The sequence below is a fragment of the Phoenix dactylifera genome, chromosome 9 (assembly GCF_009389715.1).
Source record: "Phoenix dactylifera cultivar Barhee BC4 chromosome 9, palm_55x_up_171113_PBpolish2nd_filt_p, whole genome shotgun sequence".
Taxonomy (NCBI): Eukaryota; Viridiplantae; Streptophyta; class Magnoliopsida; order Arecales; family Arecaceae; genus Phoenix; species Phoenix dactylifera.
The window spans coordinates 9471868-9486153 of record NC_052400.1 but is presented as its reverse complement, the minus strand read 5'-3'; the positions used below and the strand labels follow the sequence as shown (position 1 = coordinate 9486153).

The following is a 14286-nucleotide window of genomic DNA, read 5'->3' as shown; positions in this document are numbered from 1 at the left end:
AACTATTGTAAGGAAGCCCCTGATGTGAAGCTACTTGGATACTTCGTGAATATAAACAACAGAGAAGACAATTTTCTTCAAGATATCTGAAAACATCAGAGATAACTATTATAATGCCCATGCAGCCAGCAGATCTCTCTTTCTCTCTCTCTCTCTCTGCTTTTTTTGATTAATAGACAGTTAATACACCACTATGCATTTACTCAATTCACCTGAACAAGTATCACCACCTGATTATACTGCAGCTATCGATCAAAAATAATTTCCTGTCGTTCTCAGTCATCAGAACCATGCATACCAGACCCCCTGTACAACAATCCCAACATACTGATCTGGTAGTATTTGCGTCAAAACAAAGATTTCCAGTACTAAGTTTCCTTATTTGATTGAAATTATTCTCAATTATTACAAAATAGAAAAAGAAAAAACATATCCGGTAGCGGATTGGCTTGCAGATTTTGGACTCGCCTTGCTGTGCATACTGGGTGATGATGATGTGCCACTGGAGTTGGCTGACCTGCTGTATGTGGATAAGTTCTCAGTTTACATCAGAGGATGAAAAAATTATCATTCACAAAAAAAAAAAAAATCACTTCAAGTATTGATTAGAAAGCAAAGCAAGAAAAAGCACACATCAGGTAGCTAAGTACACAAGACAGCAGCAAATAATCTGGCGCATGCACTGCCTCTTCTTTATTGGCTCTCCTCTCCACATTGTTTAAACTAAACCTGAGAGCTATTTCAAGGTTCAACATACCCCTACAACAACTGCCTCATGCTCATGGAATGATTGAATGCTCTACAAACTGCTGAAGACCAACAGGAGGGTTTGATTAAAAGCCACCTCAAAAATCTATGCAACCTTCGAATCGTTTTATCCGCGTCTTAGACACATGTTGCACCAACAACTTCCATCAATTGATTTTGCTTAAGAAACCTTGAGTAAAGAGATAATGAGGAAAAAATAAAATCGTTCCGAAGCAGAAGTTTGACAAGATATGTCGCTGAAAATAAACAATGTTATTACTAAGATGTTCTCATAAGGAGCAAGGACAGACAATTTTTCACTGTTCAATGTGAGGGGGGGGCTCACATCAAAAATACAATGTAAAGCACATCACTCAAGGAACCTTATGTAGATATGGATACATGAATAGTAGAAAATCCAGGGTAAGACCAGCATACAATTAGGGCATCTTTCATGGACTGATGGTTGGGGATAGAACAAGTTCATGAGTTAATTAATGGAACCCAAGTCCTTTTGGCCCTCAGAGGTCAGGATTTTCAATAATTGGATGTATGCAAGTCCTTGTAGGGATCATTGCATGTTACAGAAAAGGAGGAAACCAGTATACACACACATTCTACAGATATTACCGACCTAAATACACAATTTAGTCTTTAGAGAATTGCGACATTTGACAACTAGGCGAAACACTGCACTCATCTGATTTTCTCCCTTTTATGATCGATGTATAGGGTAAAAAGGATCGAGAATACTACAAGCATTAAATGACTATCAATATTCAACTTACTGCCTTAATTTAAGTTGTGCTAGGGTTTCTCGAAATGGAACAAGGAGATTAGCTCATTCAAAATCTCTCATCCAAAGAAAACAGAAGTATGGTTCAAAGTTGAAACTTTCTATTGCATAATAGACTTTTAATATATTAAAAAGAATTTCTCCTAATTTCTTCTTTAAGATATCGTTCATAGGGGATAAGTGAAACGAATGGTGGACACATCAGAACAAGCATTAGAATGACCCAGTTACCATCTATACTTCAGAAAAATGGCAATCCGATGATCACTGTCTCAAAGATTTAATTTATAAAATAGAACCGAGATATCCGCCTCTGTGCTAGACACTCTACTGGACTTTAAGCATCAAGAACCCTGAAGAAGGAAAAAGTCTTTTCTGACTTACAAGGCAGATAGAAAAGGGGCAAATGCATTAACTTAGGGCCTTTTGTTTGGTATTGTTGTTTCTTTTGTGTTTTTCTTTCTATAAAAATTAGTGAAATACACCATAAAGATTGATGTTGAAGATGGCATTGGTACAAAACTACTGGACTTCTATTTTCACTCTTGTTGAAAGCGATAAACCATTGATATGAAAGCCAAGGAATTTACGAACAATTTAAAAAAATGAAAGGCTTCCATCATGCATGTTCTTCAATCGAGTTCATTTCACTCCTTGGATTTTTTACGAGGTTTGCTGTATCAGACTATATTGTCCAGTATTAGGGTGTACCATACCATATCCATAGACTGTCGAGACTTAGTACGCCTACCTACCAAGTGTCAGTATCAAGGCATGCATCGCACTAGCACTCGGTATAGGGTGTACCAGTTGGGCACTGGTGGGGGGTCTTCTACTGAGATTGCAAACTTTGTTTTTTGAAAACAAAAACAAGAGAAGTAAAAAACAGGCCCTTAATTTTCATAAAAGCATGTCTTACAGACGTTTTCACTAATGTGCCTTCTCTAGGCTAGTCTATGGTAACTTTCTCATTTTAGAAGGATATCTTCATGATACTTATCAAAGGAAGAGGTGCTGCATACAGCCATTTTGTGTAAAGACACAAAGGATCACAAAGTGCTTCACATCCAATTCTCTAAGCATCTCTAAATCATCGATGTAGTCTTAACTACCTAAAATTTGCTGACAGAATAAGTTGTGCTATCTTTCTCTTTGTTTCAATCTGCTTGTATATGTATGTTGCTTTACAGTTACCGTAGAACTACAGATTTTTGTGGCCAAGTACAAAACATCTAACAATTTGTGAAATTATATTTCTAGTTATTTGCATAAAATAGTTGACAATCATCTAAAACATCAAATAAACAGCATACATTTTCTCAATTAATACACTTAAATTGAATCAAACAGCATCATCTTGTGTATTGTAACATGCTTTCAAGTTAGAATATAATCGATACTGAATCTGTTATGGCCAGGAGATATCATCACTTAATCCAACATTCGCTAAATTCAGTAATGTCTTCATGATGGCTATCACCTGACAATTGAAATCTTACACTTAATATGCGAGTGCAAAACAACAGCTTTCTCCAAGTCCTCGATATCCTACATGACTTTCTGCAGCTGATCCCAATATATTTTCCTAAGTTTTTAAATCAACATGATCATACAGAATTTTCTATGAACCCAGAGCTTTTAATATAATACTTTCTACAGAATATAAAGCAAGCAACTCAATTCTGATAGCTTTGTTTCCTTTTTTTAACTTTCTTAATTTACCCATCAAGCAACATGTGACAAAGTTCCCCAAGAAGCTATTAGAAGAAAAAAGGAAGAGAGGGAGGGATCCAAACCATGGAGGCATAAGATTGAACACGCATACTCAGACAATAAAAGAAGATAGCAAGTACCCAATTCACCTGGTAATTCCATAAAATGGAACATCACTGTTTCTCGAGTTGCATTCAATTTAGTCACCTGCAAACTAGAAATGCCGAACATGTTCATCATGCATCATGTGACACGAGACAAGCCTTGTAGATCCCATTCTAAACAATAAAATCATCTGCAAAAGTATAGCAGTAATAATATTTCGTTTGACATCTAAAAGTGACACTATTTAAAAACAAAAAAGAGTCACTAGTAATGTGGAAATGAAGTTTTGTTCTTTGTGGTCTTTCCTGATGTCATACCCATAAGAAAGAGATACCAATAGAACAATAAAATGAATGCCAATGCTTTGTTCCAATGAACATGGTTTTAAAAGTTTTAAAAATTTATTGAGTACTCTCCAACACTATAATTCAACCATTTGATGCATTCAAATAAGCCACCATTGTTTTAATAATAGATAAAAGAATTTAGGATTTTGAAGATAAGATGTTTAATTGACTAATAGTTAGAAATAAAAACTATTGTATGTGCCTATGTGTTTAACTGAAGAAAACATAACCAAGTAGGCAAGGACAAGATGAAGAGAAAGAACCAGTAAGAGGGAAGGAAAATGTTTGGATGCTTTGAAATGAAAGAATATATGAACGAGTATAGAAAAAAAGCATGGCACAGAACAAAGGAGGAAGACACCCATTTAAGCAGTTGAAAAGGGAAAGAAGACCTTTTTTCTCAATGATGTGCTTATGGGCATGGGTTGCTTATAACAAGAGCAAAGATAATAATTGGGTTAAAGGCTAAGGATCATTCTCTCTTCTTTCAAAATTTGGTGTACCTACATGTAACATATTCTAGGTTATGAAATGTCTTAGAAGAAGCACCTTTAAACCCAAAATAAATAAATAAATAAACTGTGATTTACAGGGTGCTGTTTTTAATACTTAGTAGGCCCTATAAACTTTGGACAGTGGACATTAAATTAACATGCAATATATAGTAGGAGGAATTTTGTCTTTGGGCTTCCAAGGAAGAAACTCAGGATTTACAAAACTAGGTTTATACTTGGAGACCCCCTGGATCACAGAAATTGCGGAACTCCTAGTGCTATGGAACACCTTCTCATATGCAAGAGCAGCTTCTAAGATAATTTTTAAATGCATTTATGTTAGTCGTATAATTGAAACAATAACGGTACTAGGAAGATATCAGGTATTGCAAACTAGGTTTATACTTGCTGACCCACTGGATCACAGAAGTACAGAGCTCCTAGCATTAGGAACACATTCTCATATGCAAAAGCAGCCACTAAGATAATTTTTAAATGCATTTTTGTTGGTCATATAAATTAAACAATAATGGTACTCTAAAAACCAATATGGTTCTAATAGAGAAAAAGAGAGTACGAAGGAGGGAGGAGGGAGGAGACAAAGAACTATAGTTGATTAGACAGAAAAGATAAGAAACAAAATATGAACGAAAGATTTCTTGATAAGAGAAAATGATATTATAGTGGTGTATAGGTGCTTCCAAGCTCTATTATTTCAACTATAGAAAATAGATTACATTTAACCACACAAACTTGTCAGACTATAATATATTTTTTACTTCATAAAATATAATTGTTTAAGCTAAACAAAACATTAGCTGAGTTAAAGTAATGGTTAAATTGGAAAAGCGTAAGTTACACAAATCAAAAAATAGTTACGTAGGCAAGCAGGCAAAACATGATGGAAAAGGAAAAACAGAATCTATGCTACCTTTGGCTTAGCCTTGCCCAAACTATGGCACTGAATAACCAAGCATATTCAGAGGACTTTTAGGAGGAAAGGTATTTTAATTTATCAAAAGTCTAAACTAAAGTTCATTGATCCTTTTTTAAGTGATGGCAAGATCTTGAAATGAAATTTCTAATATCCTCATTTGCCGATGCATGACACAAGGAAACAGCAATACAGAAGCATGATAACACTTACATTGCCTCGAAGCAGATACATAGCTAATTATGGTCCAACATTTTCAATTGGCGTCCCGGCCCACCATTTCATGATCCCAGGACAGTATGTAGTATGTTCCCAAATCGACAATTGAAGTTGTTAGAGAACAACATCCTTATATATCTAACCCATGTAATATCTGCATGGGACCCAATGTAAGGCATTACTCACACTTTGAAGAGCTATTATATGGAATAGAAGAAAAATATAAAGTGCAGTTCCAAGCCATGCAGGAGTATGTTGATGCATGCCACGCTAGCGACCTTAGGTTTCAAAATCTCAGATTAGCTGCATATAAAAGGAACAGCGTTGTTCCATCAAGAAAACAAATATTGCAAGGAATAAAGCAGCTAGAGGAATTTGAATCATACAAAGGGGATAAGTGCCATTCTGAAGCTTCAATAGAGGTCAGAATGATTGTAAGTTAAAGAAAGAGTTATACATATTTATGTATATATGTATGCTTCATTATATCAATGCCCATGCTCATATCTCCACTTCTTGTTTTCTTTCATTACAAGGACAGAAGAAGCATACACTGATGGGACAATAATACTACATTACAACTATGAGAAAGGTGTACAGCCTAGGATTTTCAGAATCTAATTAGTAGACTTTACAGAGGCATACAATGTACTGTTTTAGGCCTGGATATAGTTTAAAACTAACTTCTAGCTGCCACTTCATTTTTGCATAGTTGGGAAATCATGATTCTCTGAAACCAAGTAAACTCTAAGAATAAGAGAATTGAACTGTCAACTAGTGACCTTTTCATATGTTATAAATCCCAGGCCCCACATTATTCAACAGTTACTTTACAATTGAAGAAAAGTAATGAGTATAGGATCATCCAAAATTGAGTGAACTCCGCAAATAAGTACTGAAGGGTCAAATTAGGAAGCTTCTTTACATGAAATAGGACAGAAAGAAACAACTTACAATCTATTCAATCAAGTGGACATTGCAAAAGTCCCGAATCCTATGGAGAAATGTAAAGTAAAAAGGGCTACGCACCTAAAAAAGTAGATCAGAATCAAGAAGTCAAAAGATATAATGATCAGAAAATTCAACTCCTAAGGTTTTGATCAAAGAGCAATATTCACAAGACCTACTTGTTATAAGAAAATACAAGTCTTTAATAATAATGTTAGTGTCCAAGAAATAAAGAAGTAAATGTCCTTGTATTCTAATTCCATTTTGGCACGCAACCAAAATTAAAAGAAAAAGTTAACATCAAAGATATCTTTTGAACCTTGTAAATCAAATAATAGAGAATGGAGTTTGCATGAGCTTCACATGTGGGCAAATCAAATGTAACTGAAGCTAGAATTAAACATATAAAGTTCTAGGTTGTTTATTGTAGAGATATTAGGCTTATATGTTTAATTAAATTGAGTCAACAGCCTTTTCGAAGGTACTCAACTTGTAACATTATGCAAACTGAAAATAGTTAATTCCTAGACAATAAACGGAGGGGAAGATTGTTAAAATAGTTAATAAAGAACTGATAGATTTTAATTATCTTAGTTTTTGCATGGTGTCCCACATTTCTTGTGTTATGGGTCTCTTGGACTTGAGCCACCCTTCATTTTTCAACTCAATCCCCCATTCTTCTTTAATAAATTTAAAACTTATATTTCAAAGTAACATCACTTTACAGAACACACAAAACTAACTACTTTAAGCATGCAATATCTAAAATCATAGGATTATAGGTGAGACAAAGATATGTGAAGTTTATCCTCAAAGTACCATCATACTGGGATATGTTCCATCTATCATTGTCAGAAACTAAGAAAGAAAAGAAAACTAATTTGCTGGTTATACATACATAATTCATAGAAAAGAGTAAGGTGAAATATGGAAGCTTCTCATTAAAAAAGGGTGATACTTTAGAAATGAAAAACAAATTTCTCATATGAAGAAAAGGAAAAAAGATAAAGTATTTTATAGCTTGGAAGAAAGATTAAGGTGAACTACCAGGAAAAGATTATGTACTTGCATTTTTAATGTAGATAGGATCTATGCAAAATTCAATAAGGAAATGATACAGAATCAATAAAAAAAATGGCACATGAAAGATTCACAAGAGTTTTATAAGCAGTTTACTCTTAAAAAGAAAGGAAAAAATAAAGTCAACGTGAGATCATAGGAAAAAGACTGTGGCGATTATTAAAGAAAAGGACAAAAAGCATTTGCTCTACTGCTAGATATACGCTTTGCAACCTTGTTTACTGATGATGCTAGTGTAAGCTTAGCTTGAGCGTGGTAACTTGAAGCTATGCATTTTATGTACTTAAAGTCATGGTAGTATTCACTACTGTAAGTTGTCATTGAGACAAAGAAAGAGTAAAATTGACTGAATAAATTTAAATTTGCTCAATTTTGACTAATGTATCAAAGCAAGACCGTGGACAGTGAACATTAAAACCGACAGAAGTCTTTTTCTGCTGTGATTTGGGCAGTTAGGTGGGGTGTGGAATAAAGATGGAAAATGGATAAAATCTGTAAAAGGAACTAGCTCTAAAAATTGCCTTAACATGAGAAACTTGGGGCCTGTCAGCGACATGTCCATTTATGATCAGAAACTAGAATGACACTTCAAGAATCTAGTTGCATGATATGGGCTGCCATATCTATATCCATGCTATATTCAAATGCGCTAGTTAGGGCCTTTGGATCAGTCATGCTCGCACCTAAGTGGAAAATTACTGTGTTGGTTTGAGAAACTTCACTAAACAGTAACTATAGATAAGATTAGAGGTGAAGAAGTTTTTGCTCATTTATTTAATAGCACACCCCCTATCACGCCCCCACCTCCGCGGGGCACGTGCGGCACCCAGTGCCCACGTGGGGGCCACATGAGGGGGGAACACGGGGCTCCCCTACCAGATATTGTCTGGTTCCGAGGCCCGCACGCGTGCGCACACCGCTCAGACCCCTCTCCGGTTTTGCTTTCCACCCAAAACGCGTCTGCACGATTAAGAGACATCCGCCTCATATGCCCAATTCCGAATCGAGTCGTTCCGATGTAGGATTATTGAGCCTCACACCCTTCCCACCATCGGACAAGAGTCGTCCTCGGCTCTGATACCAAATATCATGCCCCCACGGAGGCAGGGGCGTGACAATCCAATCGTACTTCTTCCACTTTGTCTCCCTTCCTCTCATATCCTTTCCTTTCCATTCAGAAAGGAAAACCTAGTTCCCATCCATATCTCTTAATCTAGGGTTCTCTACCTCTGACATCTAATATATATACTAAAATGGAGGCTCTACTTTGGCAGAGCTCTCTATCCACCAGGTGTATACCTATTCATCCGCCACATGTCGAAATGTTATTTAATTTCATGCAGAAATGCTTCTTGGGTGTTATAGTGGAATCCTTTGGCTCTTCCCTCTTGCGTATTATATTTCACACGGTCTTAATGTGTGGAGATTAGGTGGTCCTCTATGCTGCTTGGGTATCATAACAATTATTAAGAGGGTAGGCACCAGTTATGTGGACATGTGGCACATTCTGGAGGATTTTAGCAATAAGATTCCAATCAATTCATAGAGCTACGTCTCCTTCTTAGTTGATAAGTATTTCCTCGAGATAATCGCTACATGCTATATAAGGTCAGTGTTGAGTTCAGGATAGACTAAGATGGTGGTGTATCTCAGCTGAAAAGGATATTAAAGAGAAAAAGCAAGCACTAAGATATTGGCGGGATCTTGGCTAGTAATTTACAAAAGAAGATATGAGAAATCTCAATAAATAAGATAATTAATTAATAAATAAAGTTACAATAAGAATTAATTAATCAAAAATTATTGGTTAATATTGCAATATCATAATAGCTAAACTAATTCATGTCTACTGAATAATATTGCTTGAAAACTTTATTGTATCTTATGGGAGAGTGCCGAATCGGTATCTCAACCGAGATGAAAACTTATTGCCATATGAGACAATATACCATTTGTTAGGCATATGTGCCTTACGTTAAATAGAGCATGGTTGGTTGTGCCCTTATTTTGATGATAAAACGCATGGGACTGGCCATGCATCATCTTGTGAGGCATACTTCAACAACGAGAGTCACCACAAACCTATTCTCACACTTTCCATTCTTATCCTCCTTTGTTGGTTTCCTCCCTAATTATTGAAATTTGTTAGGATAGGATATCTAAATTATCTAACAAATATCTAATATATATATACACACTAAAATGAAGGCTCTGCATTGGTAGAGCTATCTGTTTGCCACGTGTGTGTGTGTATCCGCCATGCGTCCGTTTGCCGCATGTATATAATAATCATGCCATTCTCTACCAAGAAATGTGCGAGATAAGTGGTTATTGCCCTCTTAGGACCACCTCCAATACAACAAACTTCTCACACCATCTCTTTAAATTCCATGAGATGTTATATTCGGCAATTTGTATTAACACGTCGATAAAGCGATGGACAGAAAATAACATAATTGTAATATGATGGCTGCAGTTGATCCTCTGCATTCCGTTTCATTTTTGGAATGTAGTCGTATCATTTATGCAAAATAAAGATACTCCTTCCTTCACGCCCGACGATTGTCGGATCATCCAGTGCACGGATCTTGAAGTCTTCATTTAACCGCATGCACAGATTAGAACTCTCAAAGCATTCCAAACTCTGCCATCCATCTGCCTACGCAGATTTCAAAGTGAGCAGAGCGTGAAGGAAGGCGTATCCTTCTTTCGCGCGAAGGATACAACCACATTCCTTCGCTTCTATCCTTCAGCCTTAGCAATGTCGAGAGAGAGTTGACTTGGGCCTTGGACTGCACTCAAATGCCATGTCATCGTACCGAGCGAGCCATCCCGATGAACCATTCATGTTGGATCGGAGCGTGTTGATTTCATTGTCGCTTTCATAGCCCCACTCACCCTCTTTAAAGAGCCGGGGAGGATGGCATGGTGGCCAGTAGTTTTCATTAGTATTGTAGCTTCCCCATGCCCTGTGTGAGTTATTACACTTATATTTTATTACTTTTTATTGCATTTTTATGCTCATGTTCTTACTTAAAAGTGACATTATAACAACCAATACTCCCACTATATTGCATTTAAATATCACCTAAATGCAACATTTTTCTATTTCTTATTAATACATAGGTTGGATCATGATCTTATTATTCTATACCAATATATAAATTTTATTGTATCGATAGTTATACATATACTATTAGAATTTTGTATACTGGTAATATATCATAATATTAATATCAAAAGTTTATTTTAGAAAATAATTAGGCTCTTATATCTATTATATTATACTTTATTTCAGTTATCTATTCTGTTATATCTATTCTATATTACATTTTAAGAATAGTGGGAAAACAAGAAAAAACTACACTCCGCGCATCGCGCAGGTTATAAGCTAATTTTATTTTATGTTGAATCTCTAGGATATCTTATCCACTCCTCACACTTCTCCTGTGTTTTTCCTTCATTTTTCCCTTTTATATCAAATATTCATTTCACACCATATCTATTGGTGCATATCAAATTAGAGGAGAGATGAAACAAAAGGATGAACAAGTTGAACAAGAGAAAAAAGGACCATTTTTGCCTTCTAAAAGAATATACCATGCTAGACTCAAACAGTCTTCGCCAAGGTTCCAAAATAAGGCCATGGTATGGAGGTGGATGAGGTACCAGATGATGCCTATGTGGTATGCAGCCACTTACATGGTTGGCTAAGCACTTTGTATCTCAAGAACTTAGAAAAAAATAAATAAATTCATAATAATATATAAGTAAAAAACAGAGAATATAAATTCAGCTGCGGAAAAAGAGGTGGAAGAATGCACATCCAGTGCTTAAGGATATGAGGACCACTCGAGCGTCCACCTTGCACCCTATCAACATACAAAGGCAGACTACATCCTATGCTGGAGAATCTAAGAGCCATGTAAGCATATGCTGCATAGATGGCTTTTTGAAAATAGGTGCTTTGTTGCATGACGAAAAGATGGAGTACCCCCTTCTATAAGCATGTAAAAAGAAGTAGAGTGGCAACTCCAGAATTATATTCAACACCACATTCAGCAATCACCTCTAAAGTGGCAACTCCAGAATTATATTCATCACATAATAAGTAGAGTGGACCCATAAGGTTGGTAAAGGGGGAAGCATAGGTAACTGATGCCCAATTTCTCTCAAATATGCATATGATATTGCTTTAATTTTTTAAGGGAGATGTATTTCTTTGATTTTTTTTCCAAGTTTCTGATGCTTCTATTCGATTATGGTGATTACTCAAAAATGACCCAATAAATGTTCAGAATTAGAAACTTGGCAATGGGAATCAGTCACTCAATAAAGCAAGCTGGTTCAGATGAAGAGAAAAGTTAATAAATAACAGGAAGCATGCATCCAGTTAATGTGAGTTTCCGCCATGGACCGAGATGGAATACCATTCAATTGGTGAAACCAGGGACGCCGGCTTAGAAAGATGAACTCCACGGGCAATGGGAGGCAGCTTTCGCTGAGTGAAGCTGAGTGGCAACGAGATAGAGCACGCCAGTACACAGTCATGACCGCATGCATGGTTGCCGACCGGCGTGCTCTCTCTCGTTGTCAACCAAAGCCTGGCCAAAGCAGAAACCCGCCATCATCTGCCAACCTAAAGCCAAAACCAATATTTTTCTACATTAAAAAATGTATTCTTCCATTAACAAATGGTTATCCCCTAAACAAGTATGTAAACATAATTAGCAATCTTTAACAAGAGAAGGAAGAAGATTTACAAGTTTGAGATCCACCGAGAAAGGTAGAAGACGATCCAACTCCGAATCAGAAAAATATAATAGAAAGCAACAACCTAAGCAGCAAGAATTCATACAAAGATGATCCAATAGTTATCACATCAACTAATTCAACCCACCACCCTACCAACTTTATCGTTCGCAAAATCCAAAGACTTCAAAAAAAAGAAAAACAAGAAGCGACATCGTTATTAAGACTTATCAATAACTCAAGGAAAACGTTAACTTCTATAAACACCAGTAAAAATCACTTAAAAATTCATCATAAAAGTTCACCAAGAATTGTTCCCGAGACTCCAGTAGAAGCAGAAAAACCACATCCATGTATCAGCCAGCCAAAAAAAAAAAACTCTCGTATTTATCAAGAAGAAAACAAATTAAAATCCAAGGAAAAGGAAAGTGCTTCCAGACCTCCAAATCTTTCTTCCAGATCTCCGACCGAAGAAAACGCTGGAAGAGACGGGAAGAGTCGGCGGAGGTTCACCTTGAGAAGACCAAGAAATAAGATGAAATAAAGCTTCGTTAAGGTTTTTTCAGCGGCATGGGGTCAAGGGAGGTGGCAATGTGTCAAGCTCGCCGGACGGCCGTGGTCCTCCCGGGCGTACTGCCTCGACACGTGTCCAGTTTCGTGGAGGCGAGGAGGAGGGCCCGAGCGTACGGAATTGCCCCTTAAGGCCTTAAGGGGACGGGGAGTCACCGGCGCGGACGACCTTTTGACGTTTGACAAGGAGAGTAGGACCCAGGGGAGTTAGCCTGATGGGACGCTGCCCTTTTTGGTCATATCACAGACAGAGATAAGAACAAGTCTCTCTCGGAATTTCTCTTTCACCTAACCTGGAATTTTCTTCAGCAAAACTGGTACCCATAGAAGTAGCAGCTGTCATCAAACTTTCAAATTCTACTTTGAAACTCCTTGTTTAAACAACTTATTTAGTACTAATATCTAAGTAGATCATCCTCTTAGATCTCTTTCGAGTGTCTACATCCATGAGATCACCCGTATCCAGCATGAAAATGATATCCCATAATTTTACCAGCTCAACCCATTGACACCCTCTAAAAAATGCCTATGAATTTCAGTGAACAGCTTCTAAGAATGCTGCTGCTTGAATCTTTGCAAAGAGCTCTTGTATTTATCAATCTCCCACTACCATCCCATCCCCTAAAACCTAGAAATACTTATAAAATCTTTTAGTTATTTCAATAATTGACAAGTTTGATGCACTAATACGATATTATTTTATCATCGGTGCAGTAAATGAAATATAATAATTTATTACATTAATGCTTTTAATATAGATCCATCTATATCAAACATTGAAGAAGAAATACTATTTTTTGCAGTGATATTGTTTGTTCGCTATTTATGATAACATTCTTAGATTAATACATATATTTAGTCAAATTAATGATCTATTAAAACATATAACGCCCATGATGCAGTATTTCATAATATGAAATTATTGATATTTTTTGGTAAAAACTTCTTATTATTATTATTAATTAATAATAAAATGGCCAGTTAAGCCATCACTTTTCTGCGATCCCTGGTCACCGCGCACTCATCCGGCAATGAATATATACGGATTAAGGAAGACTTTGCTTTCTCCTCCGTTTAATTGGACAGTATACCACATAATATGGTACATTTAATAGAAGGGCGACTCTGATTTCATCCCAGCCGTTGGTTGGCTAGATCTCCGTGGGGCAATGGATATGGAACCGTACAAGATAATTAATCGATGTGCAGTCAAATCGGACCGCGGCGAGCTCGTATCATGGCTGTTCCTTTCCATCCACTTCCAAGTTTGTCAGGAGAGCAACAAAGTGGGCCAAATGTTTGGGCCTGACCAAGGTCTGGGCCGAGATTTTCGCGTTGTCAACTCCAAATGAGTTATTATTACCAAAAAAAAAAAAGTCCACATGAGTTACTGGCAACAGTGGTTAGCTGTGATTAAATCCGGAGTATATATTGTCCAGGGCATTGGATCGTAGGTCTAACGGTTGGATCGAGTAATTTAAATTAAAAATATTATGTAAAATATCATTTAAGTTGTATATTCCAAAATATTAAGAATGAGTAATTTATATAAACATAAATGAGAAGAAAAGATGACTAACA

General features: G+C 36.4%; 1 long non-coding RNA gene across 3 annotated transcripts; it reads right to left on the bottom strand.

The window, feature by feature from the left end:
• Window positions 1-275: 275 nt before the first annotated feature.
• Window positions 276-12874, bottom strand: LOC103709383. Of its 3 annotated transcripts, XR_003386139.2 has the most exons (6): window positions 12576-12874; window positions 12147-12220; window positions 11814-12022; window positions 5350-5509; window positions 3406-3551; window positions 276-520 (listed from the first exon to the last, which is right to left on the bottom strand). It is a non-coding gene; the product is annotated as an uncharacterized LOC103709383 (long non-coding RNA). The 3 variants fall into 3 exon arrangements; XR_003386138.2 differs by lacking the exon at window positions 12147-12220 and having other exon boundaries at window positions 12576-12869; XR_604437.4 differs by lacking the exons at window positions 11814-12022; window positions 12147-12220 and having other exon boundaries at window positions 12576-12856.
• Window positions 12875-14286: the final 1412 nt, after the last annotated feature.